This window comes from Hyposmocoma kahamanoa, unplaced genomic scaffold, assembly GCF_003589595.1.
Source record: "Hyposmocoma kahamanoa isolate Upper Pololo Valley unplaced genomic scaffold, ASM358959v1 86, whole genome shotgun sequence".
Taxonomy (NCBI): domain Eukaryota; kingdom Metazoa; phylum Arthropoda; class Insecta; order Lepidoptera; family Cosmopterigidae; genus Hyposmocoma; species Hyposmocoma kahamanoa.
The window spans coordinates 15,976,921-15,990,059 of record NW_020654289.1 but is presented as its reverse complement, the minus strand read 5'-3'; positions in this window follow the sequence as shown (position 1 = coordinate 15,990,059).

Below are 13,139 nucleotides of genomic sequence, written 5' to 3'. Positions count from 1 at the left end.
ACATAAACTTGCCAACTCGTTCAGTCGGTCGATCTGAATTATTTGTGTCTCAATTTTTTAATAATAACAATGTTTCTGCAAATAGCCCAATTTACCGAATGTGTAGATTATACGATCAAATTTGTGGTGACCGCGACATATTCCATGGTAGGATTCATGTATTTAAAAAGTCTGTCACCAAACAGTTAACTTGAACTTAGTATTTAAGATGGATACGTATACTTCTACATATTTTAGTATAATATTTAAAATAGGTAAATTTTGTTTTGTTTTTGCTTTCTTTCTTCCATTTACAAAATCACACAATTTCTATTTTTTTGTTTCTGAATACTGTGTACAGTTGCCATTGGAATGCATTTACTGATGTTTTTCCTTTGTGTTGTTTTAAAATAGTGTTGTAATCTGTTTTCTATAATCTATACCATTACCATAAAAACAAAAATAAAAAAGAAAATAAAATAATGTTATGATTAGAATCGAAAATAAAATGCTTCTATAGTTTGGTCATGTGAAAAAGATTGTTGTGGAATATCGGAATGAAATATCGGTACAAATGTATAATGCCAATGTGGATGAAAATGCAAAGGAACGGTTGACCTCGGTGTATATATATATCTCATTCATATTGAAATTCTCTTAAATAGATAAAAAACAATAAAAAACTCATGTTATATTCATAGAGAAAGAAGCAATAATAAATGACAGTACTTATATAAAAAAACTGATGCAAACGGAGGAAGCCAAAGAGTATGTCAGCAGCGTACCAGATGTATATCTATAGTCTATGCCTACACTAATGAGAAACAGACACGATAATGAAAGTATGAAATCCTAATAGTCACTTGTGATCGTATGTCACAAAGGTTAGTCAAAACAGACTGTACAACAATTTATCAGAAAAATGGGCGAGGGTTTTGTCTAAATTAATATGTTTTGTGTAAAATTAATATGTAATAGGGACTTTAGTTGCTCTTTGTAAACTGGGATTTATTCACAATTATCATTTACAATATTTATTTCAAATATCATAGATAGAAACCACTTGCAAGAGACAAACATTACTATTAACTACAAATATTAACTACAAAGGGTTTATGTCATCAAAAAAATTTGTGAGGGTTTTGTCTAAATTAATATGTTTTACGGAATTTCGCAAATTCAACGATAAGATAGGTTAAGGGGTAATATCTCTATGTCTCAATTTTTATGAATGGACGTAAGTTGTATTTATTGTTTGTAGAAAAAAATACAGTTCGATTCAAAACTTCATATTCTTTTAGTTGTTTTGATACGTTTACGATAATACGTTTTTGTTGAAATTATAAGCGTAGACTATTAGTGTTATAAAGAACGATAGATATGTGCTAAGGGATATTTTTAAAGCCACTTAAATAAAGACTACAACCAATTACCAAAAACGTCATAATAACACTTTACTACAACTGAAACTATCCTTCCTAGTTACTTAAATGCTTTTCCGTGCCACTAACATAGTTTATCGCTTTGACAGCTGAGGCAATAATTAAAAAATTAACACGTGTCGCGATTGGTTGCACGATTTGTTGTCACGCAATGTACTGGTTACCTACTAACTGACATTGTTATATATTGGTTTTAATTTCGATCAAAGTATTGTAATGGTGACATTAGCGATTATATTTATGGCCTTTAGTTACTTTTTGACTCTAATTGCGTAGTTTCATAATATAATAGGTGTAATTTGTACCCTTGGTACAATAAAATTAATAATGATAAATAAATAAATATTCGACAACATCGCATACGTTGCTCTGATCCCAAAGTAAGTAACCGAAGCACGTGTTATAATTGTTAATACAAAGATCGAACACTTAAACAATCCTTTGATCCGGCTGGATTCGAACCAACGTCTTCTAGCAAACCGTGTCTGACGCTGTGCCAACGTGTCTTGGTTGGCATAGCACCCGACACGGTTGCGACGCCTTACTTTCTCAAACTCGTATCTTAAAGCACAAAATTGCTGAAATGCAAAAAATTTACATACAAATTTTGCAGGCTAATTTCACATTCCTTCATATTCGCACACTGACTATTACCTATTCTTAAAGTAATGCATCCAAATTAATACCCTTAATAAGAAATTTAAAATAAATAGAAAGTTTTTCTTCTTCAAGTTCATCTCCTGAATAATCACTCTTTTTAAGATATGAGTTTGAGAAATTAAGGCATCGTTATGTTACATAAAATGTTAAACAATTTTGTGTGGCAATTTCGAAGACCCTAGCGGTCACAAGATGATGCTACTCTGGCTTCATTTGTTCCTCAAGCCTTAAAGAAGGCAACATTTTAAAATTCCATATCATGTATCTAATTAAAAAATTACTTCATCCATCATTGCGAAAACAAACGTACAACATAAGACGAGTCTATATTGTCAAAACCTCTTAATTGAAGGTCATTGTTAACAAAAAATACATTATTAATTGTAAATATTGAATGTCATAATTATTGTTGACGTACAGTGTTATTTCCAAGTTTTTTCCCTGCCGTTAATAAAAAATTAAGGAAAAAATCCTTAAGCTTTACGATCATCGTGTGACATTAAAAAACCCGTCGGGTTATTTTTATTTCCTTATAAAACTTATTTCTTAGAAATATTTGTCACCAAAAACATAGCAACTATGGTATGTTTTAGGTCCATAGCTTGTATGAAACTCATTCTAACAATAGTGTTGGGTACTAACTCTTCTGATAAGAGGGCTGAGGCCTATAATGCACCACGGAGGATCAATGCGGATTAGATTAGGTAAGGGTCTTCCTTGTTTGATTTTTAAACTACGGGAATTAATCGCATATTAATATATTTTATTTACCTCGATATTTCGGACGTGTTGCAACGTCCATGATCTTATGATGTCGCTTACATTAAATTTATGTTGCTAACATCAATATCACCCGACAAATCGCCGGATATTATGAGTGTTTGTATCGTTTTAGTGACAACCCTAGTGCAAAAATAAATAATGAAGACCAAGAAGGGTAGTTAGAGAAACTCGCACGGCTAGAAGATATTGCCACCCGCCTCTTTAGCCTCTTCGAGACCATGGACGTTGCGATTTAAAGGCGTATCGCTTAATACCAGTCGCACGACTTGTTCGTCCCGTCACTTGAAATCATAAACAAACCCTGCACCTTTGGCCATAAAGAAGACGCATGTCTAGTAGTGTAACGTAATATAAAGGCTACAATTTCCTAAAGTGATAAAATTCAATAAGTAACAATAAAGTTATTGCCCTTTTATTCTAGTAAACGTCGTTCGTAAGAAGAGGGTGCGCGACGACGCGTGCCGAGGCGCTTGGATTTGTCACGCTCCGTGACAACTGATGGAAAAAATCTTACGTGGCCAGCTCGTTTATTTAGGGTTGCCACTGATATGTCGTAATTATGTCATAACTATCTTTAATAATCCTAATAATTAAAATTAGTTGCAAGAACTTGCATAGTTATGAGCACGTCAACTTGACACTGGATTTTGGACCGTAGTTATCACAAGCGACATACAATTGAATTTAAATTTAATCTTAAGTGACAAACCTGATAAGCTATTGATTTTACCTATACAGTCACAATTCCCATCCAAAAAGGTTTGTTAAATTACTTCTGAATAATAAGAATGGTTTGGTAAATAACTTAGTTTAAACAGAAATTCTTGGTTATTTTGATTAATATGTAATGATATGGGTATAACGAGACGATATCACCCAGATGGAGTAGCGTGGATGCAACTGGCTCCGGACAGGGATGAGTGGTACAAGAGGGAGAGGCCTACACCCAGGCTTTCCGGTAACTAATTATTTTATATTTCAAACTTTAAAAAACTTAAAATATTTAAGGCTTGTTTTGTAAAAATGAAGTTTTAAAATTTTTGGATTAAAAGCTTATATTCCGCAACACAGTAGGTACTCAACCGAAAATGTTATGTATTGAAGCAATTGCGTGCATACTTACTACACCTGGTTTCTACAAATATTCACCCATTACCGCTACCGCCACTTCATGGTTGCCGGTTGAATAAATATTTTAAAATAATTATACTTTTTTAAAATATAGTTTTTAATGAAGTTAAATTACTTTTTCGATATGTTAATAGCAATTTTATTTAAATAAAGTTCTATGTAATGAATTAGGACCAGTTTAGAAAATTTATTTGTCTTAATCAGTATAAAAGATTTAGGAAGTGCCGTCCCTACCGGGAATGAACCTGTTACGTGGCGTGCAGTGGACGATAAGTAACCGCGATCTGTTCATAAATACCATTCTTGATGTTACTCTCCGATGCAATTACGGCTTTATTACTGCGAATTGCATTGCGAAATGCATATTTAATTTAAAAACATTTCTAGAGTTGAAATTGAAATTAAAATTGTTGACCTGTTTGTATTTACAAACACGTTGATATTAAATTTATGTTAAAGTAAATGTAGTTCATGCTTAGATAACTTAATTAATTAGATTAATTAAATTAATTAATTAGTGAATTAATGCTTCAATAAATTTATCAATAAGCACATAACTATATTATATAAACCATATATGTTGTTCGTCTAGAGATGACAGCTAAAAAATAAATTATGATCAAATTAATACTCAAAAGATATTTTGTAATGTTGCTTAGTTCATGTTCCGTGAAGTCATTGTATTTTTTACGGAATAATCTAAAGTTCACCGCAGTGAGACCGTCCACGTTCGTCACAAGTGCAGACTTGCATAATGCATGAGCTCGCTCGGCCGCGACGGTCACACCGGGTGGCGGAACTGTCTTGAAAAAAGCACGCACTGTCTTTCGTCGAACGGAGTTTAGAATGCTTTTTTCTTCAAATTACACTTTATGTATGTAGGCATAACCTTTCGTTCAAAGTTTTTATTACGTACGTATCAAAGCTAAAATTTTATCACGTTTAAATCAGACATACATTCATAATTAATTGTAACTCTTTATCATCAATGACGTAGGCAGCGGATTTCCATTCGCTAAGATCCTGGCGTACTGACGGTTCTAAATTGTAATTTGTTCATAAAAATTGGTTTATGATACCAAGTGGCGAGACGAAAAAGTGGTGCGCCTGATGTTAAGCGACACGCCTGTCTATATTAGTTGCAGTGCCACTCAGAGCTTTAAATCACAAAGATCTGAGGTGCACTGCCACTGCGCCCGTCACCCTGAGACAAATTCACAAGTCCCAAGTGCCTGTAATTACATCAGCATCCTTACTTACCCTTAAAAAGCGAAATGCAGTAATGCTCACATGGCGGCAGAAATCGATAAGGTGGCAGCACTTCCCTGGACGTACTTAAACTACTACTACAGTACATTCTGCCACGAAGTGAATGAGACGCTTCTGTACTGCCTAAGTCAATGTTACCCTGTAATAAGAATGCGAAACATTGCTATTACTGACTTCACTTTCCAAAAAACTTAACTGCTTCAAAGTTACCACTTTGAAGTGAAATAACCACAGCATGAAACAATATCCAGATTAGAAACTTTTTCAAATGAAATCATAAGGCTTCCAAATTTAAAATTTCGCCGTTATTCAATTGTTTTCCTTTTGGTTAATTTTGTATTCGCTTTATAACATGGATACTTTTTTAAAATACCAAGTGACGGGACGAACAATTTGTGGGCCTGGCGGCCTGACCTTCAAAAATGTGTGTATTTTTTTAATGCGAGTTTGACCAAGAGAAGAGAATTTGACGTACCACGTGACGTGTGACGTGTATAGAGTAGACGCTACTAACTAAGGGATTCTGTAGTGAAAATGTTAACCTTAATTTGTTAAGTTAAAAATGTAAACCTTAATTACGAATTGCAAGCTATTGTTGATGGCGATCCATTACAAACTACCGAAAAATTAGCAGCATTAGTTTGATGTAAGTACACCCACAATATTGACCCATTGTCTCAAATCGGCAGGACAAATACAGTGGGCTTGTTTACCCCTGTTATTTATATTATACAAACAATTAAGAGCTTTGGACGAATATAACATAAGCTAAGGGTTGTATTCCAGAACTCTACTCAATGCTCAAGTCAGGACTTGAGTATGATTTAAAGCACTAGAAATCATACTCAAGTCCTTGCCATTAAGGTCGTATTTCTAGTGCTTGAAATCGTCCTCAAGTCCTGACTTGAGCATTGAGTAGAGTTCTGAAATACGACTCTTAGAGCAAAGTCACACAACCTACTACTTTTTTGATATGCAAATTTTGATCACTACGTAAATGACATAAAGCACACGTTTCTACAAATGAATTTGACTCATTGTATATGTTTACATATGACGTACCTATTGTACAAATATTTTGTCTATTAATGATATTAAATTCATATGATGTTCCTAGAATTGACTTTCACTGTAACATTTTACAGTATATTTTCCTATGTTGAAAAAAATACGTTCTTAAATACATGTGCTACTTATAAGGAAATGAATAAAATATGAATTATTTGACTGCGAAAAGGAAAATGGACAACAATTAGTTTTAATAAAGATTTAGGTAAACTTATAACTTTAAAAAGTCATGAAAAAATGCCAAAAATAATTTAATAACTCACTAACTTCAGATTTTGTGATACATACATTGACAAACTTTTAAAGAAAGCCTCTAAAAATTAACTTGCAAAAAATTCAGGTATAACAGACAGTTTTCGGACAGTGAATATAAATTTGTTATCTCGTAAACGGCTTTGACAGTTCGCGGTAAGGTCTGCAAGACGGTAGGTTGGACAATTTTGATGTCGGCAGATAGTGTAAATCGTTTTTGTCAAATGTCAACTTCTGTGGTCGCCTCTGTTGCGTTTTTGCTGACGCTTTTTAGGGTTCTGTAACATAGAATCTTTAGTTTCTGCAGTAAACTATAAACTCGCAACCATAGTGTAATAAATGACCGACTACGAAATGACATTTTGTGACCGCTAGGGGCGCTGAAATTGTTGTACACACATTACAACTACTTTATAAAAAATTACATCTCTTTGCCAAGTTTTATTGAAATCAGTTACCGGAAAGCGCGCAACCGGATTCAACCTCTAGTCGGCCACCCATAGAGGTGGAATATTTTCTTCAAATTTAAATGGATGAAATATTGAGATAGCCTCTTTCCAACAAAAAAAGAATCATCGAAATCGGTTCACAAATGCCGGGAGTAATCGCGTAACTTACACACACACAAAAAATACAGCCGAATTCGGTCAAAAATTGTTCAACATTTTGTGACGTCACTAGCGACAACCGTTACTGTGTTATATGTATTGAACACGTGATGTTTGTGGAGATAGTTCTCACCCTTAGCGTATAAAGTCACATCTGCAAAATGACAACTTTTCAGGAGAGAAATTCTACCAACGACATTAGTCGATATTTTTTTTTGGAGACTTATAAAATAAGGGTATTCATATCTTAAGTCGGTTTGGTAGAGAATGCTAACAAGCAATGCGTAGAGCCGTCATGTGTATGATTGATTCTGTTAATGTGCCTACTTTCTATTAACATTGTTGTGTAATACTTTGTAACAGTTTCTACACCAGTGAATTAACCATGATTTTATACAGTTGTTGCTAGCTCCTGCGTAAAATATTTGACAATTTTGTATGGCAATATACACAGCGCCACAATTTTTCTTTTCTACGCCGAGTGACTAGTAGACGGAAAAACCACACTTTATTATTAATTTATGTTGGACTATAATGATTTTTTGTTATATGTAAAATAAGAAAAATATTAATAGAAAAGAAATTATCGACATAATTTGAAGACCTACATGTTCGAGTAGCTTGCAAACCGGTTTTTATGGCGCCATCTCTGAGTCAACATAGAAAAACTAAACTTTTCTATATTATCTCGGGTCTGGGTGTTTGTAGTACTGCAGTACAGGCAGCTTAGGTTTTGTATTTAGAATTGTAAGAATATTAAAGTGTTGATGTCAAACAGACATCTAGGAGTTCTGGACAAAGCTTTGAAATTGAATATACATATAAAGTTATAATTATGATATAGTCGTCGTTTATATTTATAAAGTACCTCTCGCTACGCAAGCCCAAGCTACGTTCCCATGCTATAAGTGGTGGAGGTCGCCTTACAAGTGGTGTACGATCGCCTTCCGTGGAAATTCCAATGTGGAAAAATTTTATATGATTTTACAAAAAATCTTCAAAGAGAGGAAGAGGAAAACATATATAAGGTCATAATTTTGATTTATATTAATTATTTTATTTCTTGTGCAAATGAAATGAGCAAGAAAGAATATGCATTGTATTGCGGCACAAAAGTTTACGGGGTTGAATGATGTTGACGAATTTATAAATCAGTTTCGAGGCGATCAGCGTATTGAATAATTGGTCAGATGGGCTAAAGAGATACGTGTTAGCATTGTATTTGGAGGGGCCAGCTCTACAATGGTACAAAACATATTTTGCGTCATAAGCGACGTATGGTATAATTGCACAAAAGCTTAAGGAAGAATTTCCCTCGCAGATAGATTACACCCGAGAGTTTTATTTTAGGCGACAATTGCCTAATGAATCGTTTTTGAATTATTTTTATACTTTTGATAAGTTAGCGATGAACGCGAAGATTCAAGATGTACGGTTTATTACACATTTCGTGAAGTCTTTGATACCAAGTTTTCAATGGATGCTGGCTAGTAATTTGTATTTGTCAAAAGAGGAGTTGAGAAAAACAGTTATGCAAGTAGAAGATATATTTAATCACGGTTACGATATGGGTCGACAAAATATTGAATTGCCAGTATATTTTCATAAGGAGCACTCTCACTGTTGGCAAACACAGGGTGACTCTACACCGATAGTTGGACCCGAGTCTAAACAGTCGGATATCAAGTGCCATGGGCACGAATCGTGCAGCAGGATACGCCACGTCAAGTGTATTCACGAGCACATAGTAGTGGATCTTCGTCGGGATCTCCTCAACGTGGATGTCAGCAAAGCGCGTCTGAACATGTAGGAAATTTGTATACAATTGATGGTTTTAGTGTAGATACCTTTTATATATGTTTTTGTTAATAATGTAAGGTGCAAGGCGTTGGTGGATACTAGTGTTTCGGTTTCAATAATCTCTCGTTGTTTTGCAGAAAGGTTACATTTGCAGATTGATGAAACTCCGAGTTTTCCATTGCGTACAGTGGGCGGAATGCCAATAAAAGTGCAGGCGTCCACCAAAGTGTCGTTGACAATTAATGGAAATAAATACCTATCGAGGTTGCTTGTTGAGCAAGGTGATGAGGAATTTCTTATCCTCGGCCAGGATATTTTAAAGGAATATATTTTCAAGTTGTCAAAATTGAAAATTGACAATAAAATTTCTTCTAAGTCCCATGACAGATATCGGGTCAAAGAAAGAAAACTCTACCATCGGGCCGGTATCAAAGAGTTCTGATAACTTGGCGGTAAAGAACTCGGAATATATACATTCTGCTCGGTTATCGGAAATAAAGAAAAAAGTTGACGTAAGTGGCAAGACGGGTCAATGGCGTCAAAAGGGTAATTCCTTAGAAAAAATTTGTAAATATGTTTTGCCGAAAGTGCATAGTTCGTATGAAAATAAAATTACGCCTGAGTTATATAAGTCTGAAAATGGTAATTTTAAACGTGGTTGTGTAAGTGTTGCGGAAAATTTACGGGACAATTTTTGGGAACGACCAGCCTTAATTAGTTCGCACAAAGAGCAGATAGAAAGTACAAGGTTAGAACAGGAGCGGAATTTTGATAAAAAGGATAGAGTTTGCTTTGTTGTTCAGGAGACTTGATGATATGCGGAAGTTAAGTTAGCTAGATCTACTCCTAGTTTGGTAGACAGGTTCTCTGGTAGGCAGTATCTGGTGTATGTGAATAGGTTGAAAAGGTTTTATAGTAGATAGTTTAAGGATTTTCAGTTTCTAGTAGGTAATATAGGTTGTTTATATTTTATTGTTAAATATTTATTAATCTTTTGTGTTTGTTTTTCATATGGAGCCATGATGACGGTGTATCTTGAACGCAGACATATAAGGACGGGAGGAGGAGATAGACTATCGACTTGGATGAATATAACTTACTTTTTATTTTTCATTTTACGGATATATTATCCTGTGTATATGCATAGTTGTTTTCTTTTGTCCAGATGAACAGGAACTGTCTGCAGTCAAGGGAAAATACATATATTTGTTTAATTAGTTGGAAACCTCAGTATGATATATCACCATATCATATTTCTTATGATATTGTTGTAGTTAAGATAATTCGTGTGTCTTTTTTGGTGAATTGTTTTAAGAAAGTAAGAAAGTCTGATGGAACGTGGATGGCTGCAGGACGAGGACTAAGGCAACTGGGAAGTCAATATTGATGTTCCCAAGTGGACGCCCGATGGGTGCTCAAGCCTGTGATGTCGTCGTAACAGCGGGTACGATGAGGATTGTTATTTGTTTGGAATTATATAAAGATTCTGGTATGATTTAGGTTAAGGAAGCTTCAATAAAGAATTAAGGTTTTATAGCTAGGATACCTAAATAGGTAGGATAGCTAATAAATGTGATGATGTGGTCATAGTCTGTCCTTTTAGATGGGTTTTTAACAGATTAAAGCCACCTTATCGGTGATTTTCTTTGTTTGGAAGTGATAGTTTCGGGCAGTGTGTGGCTAGCCTATAGTAAAGGCTGATAACATAAGTATGTTGCCTATCCGCTCATGCGATGCGCTCCTCCTACCGCAAAATGGCGGCTATTTGGTTTCGCAAATTAGAAAAGCATTCAGTTTAAATACAAGTTTTTATAAATAAAAATTTATTATGTTAATTATAAAAATATTAATTATTATTCGGCATTGCTAAATAAATACCCTCCGTACTACCAACAAAAACATCTCAAATAAAATGCAGTAATACACCGCAAATCCTGCACTTAAAAAGCACTAATGATATTTTTGGTGTACTTGGATAAATATGATAATATTTCGTTTGAGTGGTTCTAACGTTTACCATGAAATTACTCGTTAAAGTATAGTTTATAAACATTTATATTCAGGGTAAACTTAAAAAACGCTACTTACGGTATGTTTTTAATAAATAAATACCGAAATCACCAGCCCAAACAATAACACACACGACTGTCGTGACGTATTTTTGAAGTTAAAAACTTTATGGTTTGCTAGAGTAGTTACCGAAGTAGCAATTAATATTAGTTCTTTTACCTGTTATAACTTCGATATCCGATAAATCGGTATAAAATCATCACCGGCACCTCTAGGTGTGGTATGCGTCTACGGCTGCATGTATCGCGTGAGCGGATATCATAGGTAGGGCACTAGCTAGGGATATTCATCCCTTCAGTTGGGATGTAGTATAGGCAGTTTAAGTTTTGTATTTAGAATTGTAAGAATAATAGAATGTTGCTGTCAAACAGACAACTCGGAGTTCTGGACAAAGCTTTGAAATTGAATGTACGTATAAAGTTATAATTATGATATAATCGTCGTTTATAAAGTACCTCTCGCTACGCAAGCCCAAGCTAAGTTCCCATGCTATAGTACCGTCATTATTTCCATAACACAAGTACTGTACTGTAGATATTTACTTTAGGATATGAGCAACGTATGTGATGTTGTCTAATATTTATTTATTTTATCAATACCGTATGTGTTCAGAACCCTGCATAGACCTCAAATTTTATTTTGACGATATTTTTTACGCAAATTCTTGTTAGATTCCACACACTGGGCGGTTCACCCTTCATTGCATTTTATCAAGGACTTTATTCATTTGATTAAAATCTAAGGCCATACTTTGGAATATACACCAACGAAATATTTCTATAAATACACAGTCATTCAAGTTTGGCCCCAGCCACACCGATCACCTGGCTTAGAGCAATAGAATTTACTCCTGAGCGCTAGCCAGAACACCCAGATCAGAAAAAATTTTGACATTTTCACCGGGAACCGAACTCGGGACCTCCCCATCCTGCGCCCACAGCGTAAACCCGTTGGACCACCGAGATCGTCGATTTATAAATTTATTGCGCAAATAAAAAAGAATTAACAATGGTAGGAACGCATTAACAGGCTTCAATGTATTCATGTTGTTATTTTATTACGCTTATGCAGCTACTCATCACTGCGGCCAACAATTCAAGCACTCGAACCCATAGCATGGTCACCGTTTGGTTACGGAGACAGTTAAATTACATTGGCTGATGACTTAGAAGTTGCAGAAGCGTATCATCCATTTCATGGCAGAATCTACAGTAATAGACTTGAATATGTGGCTATTCAACCCACAATTTAGAGGCTATTTTTTACGCATACACTCATAGACCCGCACTTTGGTGACCTTATATCGCAGATGCCATAGACACACACATAGACAACAACAAATTACACCCAAAATAAAATTCCTGGACAATTCTCTGGAATTGTAAGTAAGCAAGTTCAAATTCTCTTTGAAGCAAGTAAGAGGCTTTGGCCTCTCTACAGTGCTTGCTTCTGTAGGCATCGATCAGTGTCAAAGACGGTCACTTATAAAACTGCAAATTAATACAATAAGGAAATGTTATAAAGTAGAACTGCCTACGAAGATTTTTCTAAATAATAAGCATAACTATTGCCCCACTATACATATGTTAGAGTTACGGTAATGTCTGGTTACTTTTTTAATGGAACATAGTATTTTTAACTCAGTGTAAATTACATTCGCCTGAATGTCATGACTTCAAAGCCATACCTTATGTTATGACATGTGATCTTGTATAAGAGGGATTAGAAAAATGTTAATTGCGCTCTTTGAAACAAACTCTAAACAAGGGGTCTTTTTAATTCTTTTGGGTTTTAAATTGAAAAGTTCGAGTAGGGGAACTCTGTTTGCTTTTTTAATTAAATCTTGATGGTAGTGATAAGTCACTTTGGTATACTCGAGCACAGGTTAAGCTTTACAAACAGAAACTTAATCTAAAAATGTACACCATGGTATTTTTGAAATCTGGACCACCTTACCTATGTCGTGTTATAATAAATTAATGACGAAATTTCATTTTTTATTTTATAGAACTATTAACATTCATTTAAGCAGTATAGAGTTTAAGAGTTTACACAGGCTAGTTTGATTCTGCAGAGG